The sequence below is a fragment of the Sturnus vulgaris genome, chromosome 2 (assembly GCF_052056855.1).
Source record: "Sturnus vulgaris isolate bStuVul1 chromosome 2, bStuVul1.hap1, whole genome shotgun sequence".
Classification (NCBI taxonomy): domain Eukaryota; kingdom Metazoa; phylum Chordata; class Aves; order Passeriformes; family Sturnidae; genus Sturnus; species Sturnus vulgaris.
This window is the reverse complement of record NC_142244.1, coordinates 83571781-83586700: the sequence shown is the minus strand read 5'-3', so window position 1 is coordinate 83586700 and position 14920 is coordinate 83571781. Positions and strand designations below refer to the sequence as shown.

At 38.1% G+C, this 14920-nt stretch overlaps 1 long non-coding RNA gene across 1 annotated transcript in view; it reads left to right on the top strand.

Annotated features, from left to right (window-relative positions):
- LOC148224874 (uncharacterized) overlaps window positions 1-14490 on the top strand; it is an 86169-nt gene extending 71679 nt beyond the window's left edge. The window contains exon 4 of the long non-coding RNA XR_015801596.1: window positions 878-14490. This is a non-coding gene — a long non-coding RNA (uncharacterized LOC148224874). The remainder of the gene's footprint in view (window positions 1-877) is intronic.
- Window positions 14491-14920: the final 430 nt, after the last annotated feature.

The following is a 14920-nucleotide window of genomic DNA, read 5'->3' as shown; positions in this document are numbered from 1 at the left end:
GGCTTTTTATGCTGTAAGTTCACGGCCTACTTTCTTCCTCTTCATTATGGTAGAGTTTTCAGGAAGCCTTCATGTTAGAGCACCAGGATTTTAATGACTTTTTTTTGAGTAATGTTTTGCTTTATCTGATGCTTAGACTGATTGTCTCATTAAGGAGACAATGGACTGGGTGATTGCCTTATGCTCTCTCATAAGAACAGGAGATTTGGTTTTCCAGCTGGGCAAGTTTTTTACTTCTGCTCGAGAAACAGTCTTACATCAGCTCTCCACATAGACTCTCTTGTGTGAAACATGAGAAAATTATCAAATCCCTGTGAGACACTGCCTTGGAAGTGGCAACTTCTAAGTTTCAAAGGTAGGGAGAGATGCTGAGTTTCTGCCTATTTATTAAGAGAGGCATAAAAGATGTGTAATGTCTGATTATTCAGTGCCAAGATTCCACTAAATCTTGAACAGAACTTTTATCCTCAAGCAACCTTGCACGTCTTACAGTGTTGAAGTCTTTCTGATGTGTGTCTAATGGGGCTCTTGTATTTATACCAAAGATTGACTGAGATGACTTTGTGCACAAACTAACTCAATGGTCTATGAAACAGTCCCTCTGGAAATACCTTTGATTTGTCCAAACTCAGGGAAAAAATGTGTGAATTGTACCAAGTTGGTTGGGACACCTGCTAAGCTGTTTTTTCAGTCGTGGGAGAAGCTGGAGCAGAAGATCAAGAAAGCAGGATGGATGGACTAAGGACATCCATGTAAGTGAAATAAAGGGCATACAAAAGAGAGATGAAACAAATGGCAGTGAAAGCTGCTACTAGAGAGGATCGAGGGGGGAAAAATGTGCACGTATCCTGACTTCAGTCATTTCACTATCTTACAGGTGGCAGATTTATGTGACTGATGAATCACATTCTCAGAGCATCGGAGATTATTCTGAAAGAAACCTAAAATAAAACAGAACAGGCACAACTTTCTGATACCTCAACATTTGTAAAGGGCCCTTAAGCACTTCTACAAGGTTATGGCAATGGTGGGAGCCTTGCTTGAAGAGGACTGGGGCTGTCCTTCTCCTAATTCCTGTCTGGAAAATGTCCATGCATTAAACTTGGAAAGACATTTTATGAGTAAGGTATTGTACGTTTGCTTTTCTGAGACAGAGCTGTGCCTTGGGGAGCAAAAATGTGTGTGTATGTGCACATTTGTGTCAATGACTGGCTACAGTCATTACAGCTCTGTGATGCCTATCTCTAAACACCTCCTCTGGATTGTGTCAAATACTAATGAAAAAAGATAAAAGAGTCTGCCTGAGAAACACATGTGAGACTGCTTGCAGTTTTGACTGAATTTTGGTGATGGTTATTAGGACGTGTGTAGAAAATAGATGAGTACAATAGAAAGAGCAAAGGTGTTTGTGGAAATTGCCATTCAAACCAGACCAACACTCAACTTTGACCTAGGAGACATGCAATTCTGCTGTAATGAGGACATTAAGTCAATAAGGAGTGCATTCTCTCAAAGTCAGAGGACTACAACACAAACTTGTTTAGAATTACTGTTAAATTGTGGTACACTTCAAGAAATAGATGTGAACATTTCAGAAAGCAGTCATCAAGCACCTTGTTGTTTGCCAAGAAAAATAGGCAATTATGAACATTATGTCCAACTATGCATCATATCGGCTCCAATCAAAACCATTTAAATCCAGTCAAGCATTGCTTTCACACATAAAACCCTACCCAATGCTTGATTATACCTCAGCATACCAGGTATGCAGCCCAGGATGCTGGCCAATAACAATATTCCATTGTCTAGGAATTTTAATCCATGCATCTACATTTATAAATGTCATAAATTTGATTGCAAAAGATTGCAATTATCAAACCCTTGCTGTGTTCACTTTTCTGTCCAAATCTGTTGAAAACTCTTTGAAATCAAAAGCAAACAAATAAACAAAGTCTGATAAAAAGGGGCACTCACTGTCAAGCATTTAAGTGGGAAAAACCGGACACAGAAAATGACTTAGCTTTTCTACAGTTCTTTAGCCCTCCCCAGGTGATGCTGCCTCTCAGCAGAGTAAAATTACTATATGGAGAAAATAGTTTAGACTGCACATACCCAGACTGAGGAAAAAATTGCTTCAATATAGATATATTAAAAACAAACAAAAAAAAAAGCCTTACAGGCACTTTTGTGGTCTCACAGAAACAATGAATTCTAGTCCTCCTACTGCTCTGCCGAGGTAACTAATTAGCTTTTTTTTACCCTTACAAAAGCCCTTTATATTGGAGACTTATTCTAAAAATGTGTCACTTGCTGGTATGCAAGCACCAGGTCATCTCAGCAAGTGTCAGTAGCACTGGGAGTCTTAGCATAGTAGAGTGACCCGTGTTTTAACATTATGTCAATTTGACCTGCTGTGAGCATGCTATTGAATTTACAACACAGACAGACTAATTGAAGTAGGGCTCTCCACATTTACAGGAGCTGGAACCAAGTCACTATTAGTAAATCCAGGAATACTCTTCCTCAAGCAGCTGCTCAGGGATTCAGTGTTGTGGGTCTGTGCTGCTCAGCCATCCACTGCATGAGTACTTCCTTTCACTGTCTTCATCCTAATTTGCTTTTCTTTTTTTTTCCTAGCACAGCTTCCAGTGAAAGACACTTGCCTGGTTTCATAATAAAAATGATTACTAAAATATCTCTTTCAGAAATCTCTTTCCAAGAGCAATGTTGCTGTCAAACACTCCAGACAAACTATGTGGTTAAATGCTTAACTCTCGAGTACAATGGCCACGGCTTAACCGAAAGTACGATCTTATCACTGGTATTAAAAATGGCACGTACAATCTTAAATAGGAAAATGGAGGGATCAAATAGCTTTGGTCTGTCACTTCATGACCAGACATTCCAGGAATCCTTGAGAGACCCTCACCCAGTGAAAAGACATGTACAGTAGCTGACAAAAAAGTATTTTTCAGATACTATCAAGGGTGAATCTGCACAGAGGTACGTTTCATTTTATAACAGCCAGTTTTGGAATGTACCTGCCAGAAACAAGAATGCTTCCTTCATTTAGCCTGATTTATCATTACAAGAACTAACAGAGCTCCTTCATAAACTACTGGAGCTCAGCTCTGGCACAAGACCAACAAAGTTGCACAACTTAACACCACACGGAATATAATGCTTCTATTTACCCTTCAAATAATGCCCACCATTTTCCATATTGTACCAGAATTCATTAATTCGTTCTGACAATATATAGGGACAAAAGATATTTCTTTTCTCCCAGAATATTTTGAAAGCCACCCATGACATCAAATCTTCAGGTAGGTACCTTAGATACATTGTAGACCCTAAACTGAATTTCTTGGAAGGGGTGGTAGGCGCCTAAATACCTTTGCAGTGTGCTGGCAGTAGACATGTGGGTTCTTAGGCAGAGATTTAGGCATGAGCCACTCCCTCCTCACGCCCACCTGCTGGATGACTTACATCTCCACCTAATTTAGGTGAGTGCTATCTTTTTTCCCCTTAGGGCCCAGGAGAATTTCCCTGGCTATTTGCCTTGTGTAGCTCTGCCTTTAAACATCTGTGGCCTAGCCACTTTCACTCTGGGTGCAGAGTAAATTGGTATCAAATTTGGACCAGGGTTAAATAGACACTGCTGACCACCTTTCACATGCTTTTTTGTACATTGTGCATGTGTTCAAGGGGAATGTTCTGTTATACAAACAGTGATAATGTAATCTCTGCATCAGTGCTCCGTGACTTTCTTGCACTTAGCCTTGGTTTGCTCTCTATGCTTGATTTTAGCAACCTCACTATTTTTCTTTTTATCTTTATTCAGTAACTGAGAGGTTGCATCCAGAAAGATATTAAGATACCTAAAATTTAAAGTTGTCTAAATTATTTTGATTTTAACAGGAATTAAGAGATGGATATTTGAATACATTTGTAGATCTGAGTGTTGGTAAAAGTTTAACAGCCATCTGTTTGTGAAAAAAATAAAAGATTTATGAGAGTAGTTTTTTGGCCAATATGAGAAACTGCTACAAGTGCCGTGCAAATCCTAACATTAATGCACAGGCATTAATCTGATTTCACTTTTCAATGTTGATATCTATTCATAAATATATTAAATGATCAGCAAATCAAACTCTGAATATTATTTTAGTTCAGAGCACAAACTAAGCCCAACATGGAAAAATGAACTTTGAGTGCTTTTTACTTGAACTTTGTATGTAACCATATTAAGATGCTGAATATTTCAAAGGCTGATAGTATTTATAGCTTTTGACTTTTAACCATATTATATCCTTTGCCTTATTTCTTGTCCTCAGCAAATGTCAAGTGGGTGTTGTATGGAACTGAGAGAGACCAATCTCAAGAGAACATCCGCCTTCAATAAGTGGAACTCCAGATTACACAAAGCTGCAGGCATAAAAGCAGCTGCAAAAGCAAGTTCACTCTGAAAATGAAGCAATTTTCTCTAGAAAAAGGAACATGAAAGTTAAAGTAAGGACTTAACTGAAATCATCGCGCTTTTAGAAAATGTACTTCATATCTAACAGAATTTGCAGTCAAATTAAATCTGTGATGTGCGCTATAGTTTTTAAACTTTCTATTTCCTTTTTCTTGAGTTTGCATGTTTATATCAAAAAGCCAGTCTAAATATGCACTCTGCTCCTGAGAATTATGGTCTACCAAATAAGCTTGAATTTCTTTGTATATTCAAGCCATTCTTTTGAGAAGAGCATATAAATACTCTAAGCAGGATGTTTTTTTCAGAGATGTAACTCAAATCCAAGGGGCTGGAGTATCTGACAGAGTAAAAGAGCCAGAACCAGGTCTTGTTTTGTAATGCATGTACAGAGTGCAGAGTGCAGGTGATGACTTGAGGTGTGAAAGCTTGTGTTATAAAACCTGCACCCACACATTCTGAAAACTCTGCCAGGTTTGTCATAAAAGTTAGCTAAAGCTGTGAACCTTTCAAATAAACTTATGGCTAATTTTGAGTGAATATTGACTGATTTATGGTCATCTATATCTAACAGGGTTTTTTTTTTCTTACTGTGCTACGCTTGGAGCTATTTTGGTTTGTTTAAGCCTGGAGTTCAAACTGAGTTTCATGAGAGACAGTCCCCTAGAAACTAAACCCAAGGACCCTGATAAAAATCTGAAGATGGAAACTGCCAAGTTTCACATAGGTTTGGATGAAGCAAAGGCTTCTTTTCATGCCTTTTGCAATCCTTCAGTCCATATTGAGAATAAAACTGAGATGTATTTAAGGGAGTTTTGACTGAGGAGAATGATTGAACTTTGAGAAGAGAAAGGCAGAACAAGTAAACAAATCCTATTTCTCAAGAGGAGATGCAAGATAGCTGTATACTCTCTACATCATGTAGTGAGCTGAAGTTTCTTCCTAATTTCCCATGGCACTGTTCTGCAGGAAAACTCAGGACACAGTGCATCCTTGCAGCCAGGAAATGGAAGCATTTATGTTTAAGAAGTATTTTTAGGGCATGCTTATGTCCTATCTAAGCTTGACTACCATTGGTTTTGGTGTAACTCTGTGCTTGCTTTGGGCTTGGCCAAGGCACATGGAGGCAGGCAGAGAGTCTGTATGGCCACACAGATGTCCTGAGAAATGCCATGTAGTGCTGGTTTTGCTGGCCTTGCATCTCTCATATAAACCCATGTTTCTCCTGTGAGAGTTGAACCTCTTTGAAATATCTCCCATGCAGAGGCAGCAGAAAGGCTGAGCCTTCATCAAGGGGCAGTACAAAGCAACTTGGGCTGTGTTTCACAGGGAGAGGAGGGAGAACAACATCCCTCTTTCCTCTTTCTTTCCAACCTACTCCTCTCCACACGAGGAATGTATCTGAGCCTCTTGAAAAATGCTCCCAGGTTTTGCAGCTTGACATAGGGTTTTTTTGGCTTCTTGTCTGAATTGCCCTCTGGAGGAATCTGGCAATGTCCCATAATGATATGAAGATCCGAGGGAGACCTGTGTTTCCACCAAAGTGTATAAGTAACCTGAGAGCTGGTCTCACTGTCCTCTGTTGCTTGACTGGTTTCACAGCTTTGCATAATTGTGTTTCACTACTTTAGTCGATTAAACAGATGACCTTGAAGTCATGTATGACAACTTCCAGATTAAATTCTAGCCTTATGTCCTGTACTGTCATCAGTCTATAAAATGCAGAAGTGCGTATATACACAATATGGAGTCCATTGTTTCCTGCCATCTGGAGTATGGTTTTTACTATTCTTTGTGATTGCTTTTTATGTCTGTCTTGAAATAGAGTTTTTGTAATTGTACTGTTTGCTACTCTGGAGAAGCCAGTTTGTTTTCCTATTCTCTTTTGACATTTAATGAATTCCTTCATGAATGGTTAGGAGCTGAACAGAAAAGGCCTGCCTATGGGTCAGAATCTTCTGACTGTATAAATATACAGGCTCTCCCTGTCTAAATACAAAAGGGTTTCCTGCAGCAGAATCAAAATATAAAGATAAGAAGCAGCCAGGACATAGCAAAAATAATTACGAATTATTAACTAACTACTACTACTACTACTAAATCAAGTGCTTTACACAAAAAATAAGATGACTTTATGGCAGCCTATTCTCAGTAACTGTGGTAGTACAGATAAAGGAAAAATTGGAACTAGATAATGTATTAAGAGAGATATAAAAAACAACTAACAGATAGCTAAATGCTGACATTATCTTTCACAGGATGAACAAATGTCAAAACCGCTGTGTTTCAACCTGAGTTTAAATATTTGGAAACTAACACCTTCATTATTTTCTTAATGTGCTGTGTTAATTAAGTCAGTGGACATGTACCCCAAAGTCCTCAGGTGTTGCTGAAAGTGTCTCCCTATGTCAAGCTGACAAACTCTATGCGGTTCAAAAAGAATACCAAATTCTACTCCATGCTTCCAAGAACTCTGCTAGTTTTTTAAAGATACCAAAATAAATAATGATCTCAAGGACTCATGATATGTAGTTGAAATATGTATTTCATCTCTCTAGACCACTCTTTCTGTCCATCTCAAATGTCTGTCAGAACAAGGAGTTCTGCAGTGCCACCTCGAAATCCTCACATCTGAGGTACTCAGCAGAGGCCTGGAGAGCACACTGCTGTAGAGACAGCAGGCTGGGTGGCAGCAGGCTGTGGTCGTAGATTCAGGGCTCTGTGGCAGGGGTGGGATGGGGCAGGCATTGCACTTTTGGGGGAAAGGCTGAGCAAGTGCTAAATAGGGCACTGTGAAGGACTGTGAGATGGATGTGGTACCTGATAACACCAGGAGAGTCACAGTGAGAGCAAACCTTAGCAGTGTGGAGACAATTTAAAGTGTGGATATAGATGAGTTTTATCAGCTGGGAGGTTTTCACTGGGTGTTAGCATCGATGTAGCTCAGACTTTTCAAAGAAGGCCTATGCAAATGGAAAGCTTCTGATTATCATGGTAGGACCATTGAGAATTTGTAGAAGTTTGCTAGCCTTGCAAGCCTATGGACTGAAAACTCAGTATTGTTTCTGACATGTGGGCAAGATGATGAGTCCACACAAGACTCAGAGGGCACAGATAGCTCCAAGTCCCATAATATTTTCATTCTATAATTCTGTATGGTGATGTCGAAATATTTGAATGGACTGAACTGACCTCTGTCATAGCAACTAACAGAGTGACTTAACAGCTATAAGGTTGTCAGAGAGCGTGGATTTGACACAGAATAATAAACACTGAAAAAAGTAGCTGAATATGACATGAGGTGCTCTACACATGGCTCCCTTTTTCTTTATTGCAGCAGCCATCCTTACCCATGCCTGAAAGACCTCAGAAAGGAGGTGGAGAGGAAAGTGTCCCCTCTTTGGTCTCTGCATGAGAGACTAAAAAGTGCACTGTAGTGGGGGATTACTATACCAATGAATTAGAAGTGCCTGAAAATGTTCCCAGGGTCTGCTGCTGGACTAGAAAACAAACGATGTTCCTTCTAATAGATTCCATCATTCTCTGAAATTAGATGACTGCATGAAAAAGTGCCTGTTGAAAATGGTCCTGGGAATATTTATACTCCCAAGCTGGTTTGGGAGATTTTTATATGCATGCTGGATGGCATGTGTGCCAAAAGTGTGCCAGGAAATGGTTTGACAATTTAGGGAATGCCTATATTAGGAAAAGGCCCAATAAGAACAGATCTGTGGCAGAAAACATCTGGTGTTGAGGATCCACACTGGCATTCAAAGTCTGTATTTCAGAGTTTTACTGTAGCCTAGCTCTAGCTTCCTTCTGCAGACAGAAGGCCCATTAGCAGTCAAAATGCATTAGATACCCTCTGAGACTGAGACTGCTCCTCCAGGTTTATTTTTATCTGAAAGGAATTCATTTTGCACATTCCAAACATGATGTGAACCAAAGTGCAGGAAGTGGGAACTACTGGGAGATTTGCTTTAGTAGTGCATCCTGATCTGAACTAAAATGCTACCACACATACACCCAGAGGCAACTGCGTCCCACTGTTTGAGAACATTCCCAATCACAGTTTAATTTACCAGTTCACCCAGTTCAATTGCACATAAAAATTGTGTGAGGCTTTGGCATACTAAGTGGAAATTGGATTTTAAATTTTATTGCTAAAATTGAGTAAATCTCTACTGAATGTTTGAACTGTCATTCTTCAAGTGCCTAGAATAAATTTGGGAAAGTTTGCAAGTGGATGCAAAAACCACGGCTGTTATATATAGACTAGGTTCATGAAGTGTTTTAAATGTGTCTCGCTAGTGTATCTGAGAAAAGAAAAGGGAGGAGGGAGAGAGAGAGAGAGAAAGAGAAACTGAGAATGTTAAAAGGAAAGGGAAAGGCCTAAACAGGATTTCTTTTTAGATTACAGAAATCTTCACAGTAAATTTACAACCAAAATTTCCAGTCCTGACTAAAGCAAGTGGTGTTTGGCACGATGTATCTGTAGGCCGTGAGCTTTAATTACACCACATTATCTTTCACTGTAAGATCTGGATAGCAGTTGCCTTTAGGTTGGAATCCAAACTGATAAGGGGCTTTTTATCACTACAGAGTACATCAGATGTAGTTTGTAAGGAGCAGATAGTCATCTGCTGTACCAACCTGCCTATTCTAGTTGAAGTTGCCCCCAGGGAACAGATACCAGAAACTTTACATTTAGAACACTTAGAAAGAAAGATTCCTGGCAAATGTGATGGTGTAAGTGGTATTTAAAGAAGAGCTGTGTAATATAGTACCTAAATAATTTTATAGTCCCACTGCTATTTTAGTATGCTGGTAGGATAGCTGAACCACTTGCTCTTGACTTGTACCTTGTCTGTAATGATGTTATGCATAATGCAGCAAAAGGAATTCTTCATTCCTGAGCAGGGGAACAGAAGTGAACAGAAGTGCTTTTTACAGCTCATCTCTTATGGATCAAAGCAAACCTCAAGCTTGCCTTATCACGTAAGTGAGTTTAGCGTCCTTGAGCTTTACTGTTACAGCTACACATGCTCAGCCCATAGCTCTTGAAATGTTTGCATTAACTGAAATTGCATGTATAAAGATTGCACAGGCTTGATTTCTCCTGGTAATTAGATGTTCAGTGTGTCGATTAAAATTACATATTTTCTGAATTTACTGTGAAATATATACAGAAATGATTAAAAAATGTATAGATATTTATTTTGGTCTATAATTATCTAAAACAACCCGAAACCAAATTAACTTCAAATATAGTGTGTGGGGGAAAGATTAAAAAAAACCAAAAAACCACGAAAATCCCAATAACTGGAAAATTACTTGTTTTGTGTACACTTGTTCAGATTTTATTTTCCCTACTAGTGTTTGTGCTTTCTGTATTTGTAAAACATAGCTTAAAACCAGTTATGATGTGAAGGCTGAAAGTTAGGAAATAAAACCTTGCTGTGGTCATACAATTAAAATGAATGAGGTATTTTGTTGCTTACTATACATACTTTTCTTTCTGAAGCAGTTCATACCTTCATTGTATACTGAGTATGTGAAGTACAAATCATATAAGTGATAGAGTAACTGCTCTACAGTGCTAATCAACCACCTAAATGCTGTTTTAAAAACAAACAAACAAAAGGCACTGTAATGTTTGACCTTAATGTCTTTAGGTGGGGGATCTAGTACATTATGGATCTGGACAGCATTGCTTGTCTCATTTAGATTTCAAGGTTTTTAGGACAAAGTGTATATTCCATCTTGGTTTTGTGTCTTGCTGAGCAGTTTGACAGTTTCTACTAAATCATAATTAGAACAGCAAAAATGGCAATTGATGCCTTTGAGGACAAAGTGTCCCATGAAGCTTCCCCCGTCAAGCAGTCAATGCATACTTTCTTAACTGAAGAAATCCATAATAGCTGAGAAACTTCTTATTCCTAGTCATGCATTTACCCCATCCCACCAAATCTATATTGTACTCTTGTAGGAAAACAGCTTAACTGGTTGGGTGGTTGTGCTGCTGTTGGCCTTCTAGCTTGCCAGCCTGCAGCTATTATTTCTTTTGCTAGTTCAGCACTTCTTCAAAAGAATGCTCGTTTTCCAGGAAAAAAATGCCATAGAAAGGATCCTGAAAATGCACTCTGGGCATGTTTAGGGATTCAGCTATGCTTTACTTTCATCAGTTGTTTTTTGTAAACCAGAAAGGGATGAGCCAGTTCACATCCCAAAGCCATGTATTTATGTAAGGAACTCAGGTAGAATTAGAGTAATAAATCATACTTGCATTAAAATTATGGATTCAGTTGCCCAAAGATCTCTAAGACTGGAGCTGGCATTCTTTCTTCTGGATTTGGACCCATGGGCAGAATTTTGTTGTTGACAGAATACATCCAAGATTTCACCTTCCAAAAAACTCCTCAAAAAACTATGCAAACCTGCTTCATGTTTTTGTTTTCTAATTTATTTTTTAAAAGTCTACAGAAGATGTTTGAGCTGGCACAAATGTGGGGATGCCAAAAACACTGGGCTGGTTAAGGGAAATGTCTTGAGTTGGCATAAATCAAATATGGTGCATAATTTGGGTCAGGACTCTGCAGACTTTGTGGTGTAGAAGTGGTGACAGCAGCAGCAGTTCTCCACACCTGTGTACAGGAGCAGGAGAGGGCAAATAACTGTTCACCCAAAGTTCATGTATACTGCAGTCTGAGAAACCATGAACTAGATGTTTCACTTAGAAGTTTCTCATTTTTGCATTTCTTCGACCTGATCTAAAAGCCTTGGTATGTGTGTACACACACACACATATATATTTGTGTGTATATATATATATATATATAAACAACATTCTCTGAGCTACCCACTAAATATTCAAACATTATAAATTCTATGTTAAAAATAATTTCCTGTTTCAGTAATTTCCCCATAAAATAGTAACACAGAATTCCTGCATGTTGATGCAGAAAATAAATTACAATTGAAGTCTATGTAAGCATAGATTTTCTTTTCAGAAAACCAACATGCTCAACCCTTTCACATCTAAAATACTCCAAGATATATATTAGACATGCACTATTCCAGTCAAGTAATTTTCTTCTCAGGGCAAGGAGAAAATATGTCCTGTAGTTTTGTTTTTAAATCCTTGAGAGTTTCTTAATGTTACTTTTAATAACTTGGGTAGATATGTTCAAGAATTATTATTGCTTTACAATATGTTGGATCCAAAGGTTTTGGACTGGGATCAGGTAGAGTTCTCTTAACATTCATAGCACCTCTTGTGGTCTTGGATCTTTTGACTTTGGCCATAAAATGAATGAAGAGTACTGCAGACAAACATGGAGCTTATTGAATTCAGTTACTGATGTTACTGATTGTGAATTACAGCAGTTCCAGTGATAATTAAGCCCAGAAAAAGTAAGTTTTTGGTGGATGCTATGGTGCTTCTCTTCAGGAATTAAAGCTTGCCCTGCTCTGATAAGATATATCCTTCCCTCCCTCATCCTCCCTGCCAAGGATAAATGTCAAACCAGTTATAAGCTTTTATGCCTGTTTATGTACAACATGAAACTGCTCTCTTCTTTACATGATTAATGCTATTAACATTAGTGTCATTACTGAAGTAGTGGGTGAGCTGGATTTGACTGCGTATGTATGCACTATGTGCTGTATATGACATGTAGGTACCATCTCTTATTCTCTGCATTATTTTTTGAAAAGCATCTCTTTTTGTCTAAAAATCGGTTATAAGCAGGAATCAGATATGCAATATGTATAGCACTTGCTATTGTCAGCTTTCTAACTTCAAAAATTGCACATAATGTAAAGTAACCATAAGCTGTGCTTTAAAAGCTAAGGTACACCTGTGTCTGTTATTTTTAAAGATATTTCCTTTATGGAAGACACAGGTTGAGAACCTTCTTTCATTTAGGTAAAATATAGTCTTGTAACTTATTTCAGTGGGAGAAGTGTTGGGTCTATATTATAATTTGATGACTTGATTGTGAAGTCACCCTTGCTGGACCTAGTAGCCATTGAATGTGTATCAGTCACAGTTTCAAATGAGCAATCACATTTATTTCAGATAAAAAATATAGCAGACTGGCTGAGGTAACTGAGGTTGTTTAGCCTGGAGAAAGGGAGGCTCAGAGGAGACCTCATCACTTCCTACAAACACCAGATAGGAGGTTGTAGGCAGGTGGGTGTTGGCCTCTCCCCCGAAGCAACCAGCAACAGGACAAGAGGAAATGGCCTCAAGCTGCTCCAAGAGAGGTTACAGTTGGACATCAAGAAGAATTTCTTCACTGGAAGCATGGTCAAGCATTGGAATGGGCTGCCCAGGGAAGTGGTGGAGTCACCATCAGTGGAGGCGTTCAAGAAGCAGCAGGATGTGGCACTTAGTGCCATGGTTTGCTTGACATGGTGGCGTTGAATTTGATGATGCTGGAGGTCTCCAACCTTAATGATTCAATGACTATGTGAGAGAAGGTAAGGGGAAAGTACTACAGTAAAGTGCAATATATTGTCTTATTTTTAAGTGTAGCTATTTGCACTTTGAAAATTGCTTCATGAATCATGAGTGATTGTAGTGAAGTCAGTGAGTAAGACTGGGGTCTGATCATACTGAGTTCCTTAATATAGACCTGATCCAGGGCTTATTCAAGTCTGCTGGAATTTTTTCATGTATCATGAATATAAAGTTGATCTAGCCCTGCATTAGGAATCCTTTATTTCCCCAGTTATTACAAAGGTTTGAAATTTACCATGTACAGAGGGGCAACAAAGTTTGTAAAAGACAAATAACCATTAAGGCCATTAGATTAGACCTTGACTGCAAAGAAAATGATGCAGAGGCCTTTTGTTTCTCTAGCATGTAGAGTGAATTACTGAGGATGAACCTTTATCCAATTTGCCTTATCATCCCATAGTTTTTCTACAACTTGATAGCATTATCATTTAATTAATTAAAAAATAAAATACATTGTCTCCACTGTATCAAGATAAAGGCATTTTATCTTTCATATGATGTAACTTCCAAATAACAAAAAAAAATATTTGAATGAACAGCATGTGGGAGTGGACTCATATTAAAACTAATTTGTACTTCAAAAACATTTCTTTAGTTTTCTGATTTACTGTTGCAAGACATTATGACTATTTCTAGTCCCCTCAATAAAAAAAGTCTTCTTTTCCATAAAGGCAAAATATAACTCAAAAAAGCACTTAAGAAACAGCTATCATTTTAAATGAGACCTTACACAATGAAAGTTGGTTTCAAGCTGTCCCATGACTCAAGTAATTATTATTTCTCCAAATATTTATACTTGATTGTTATGCTTACCACAAGGTGCCTTCTCGCACAATCTGACATTTAGCATGTTTTATTCTCAAATAAATATTTTTACTTATAAAGAAGGTAAATTCAAGACAAAGGCTCATAAAACCTTGGAATAGTAAAACTAGTTTTAAAACCGCTTTTGTCCCTCCTCTGCTTCAATCCTCTAGGAACTCAACTTTTGCACTATTCAGGGAGCTTTCTTTGTGAGTAGATTAGTTTTGTAAATTAGCATGAGAATACTCCTTCCCTGCATAATGTCAAAATCACCATCTAAGGAAGCCCAATCTTTTTCTGGCTTTCTAAATTAACAAAAAGTGCACAAATAGTGACTTTCTTTGGTGTGAATTTGTCTTTTGGAACATTTTCAGAATAAAAAGTGTAACGAAAATATTTTTTTGTTTTGTTTTTTTAAATACTTCTGTTAATGTTGACACAAGAGGAAAGGTGATTTCCCTGGTGTGTTATTGATAAAACTCCAGCATCATAAGATTATTTAGTGAAAATGGTGAGAGTGTCGTTTGCATTGTTAAAACGTTTAACATTCAAAAAGATGCAAATCCTATTGAATGAAGCACCTTTTTCTCTGGGGGGAAAATGAATGCCTAGTAAGTTTTCCTTTTCCTTCTGCAAGATGTTTTAGCTTCACTAATAGAGTGGTGAAAAAGCTGAAGTTTATATAGAGTGGTTATGCTGTTAAAGCAAAAATTGAGTTTTTATTGTCTTCCTAAGGAAGCAACTGCTTCCATCTAGGGGGAAGAAAATGAGATTTTCTAATAAGGAAGGACTCATCCAATTGCTTCCAAATAAAATCTGAATATTTTAGTGAAATGAGAGACCTCAGAAAATACAGATATTTAGAATGACTGCCATAGTAAAATAAGTAAGTCCATCTGCTCACTGATCCACAGGGTCTAAACTTGGATTCTGTCTCCTCACTGCAGAATTAAGTGTGATTAAAGCTATGCTTATATATTTGGTATGAATTAAATTAATCTAAACATATGGAGGTCAGCAGTAGACCCAGAGACCCTGTATATCTTAAATTAATACATAAGTGCTGCTGACCCTGGCCTTTCCCCAGAGATAAATTTCCACAAGGGTCGCAGTGC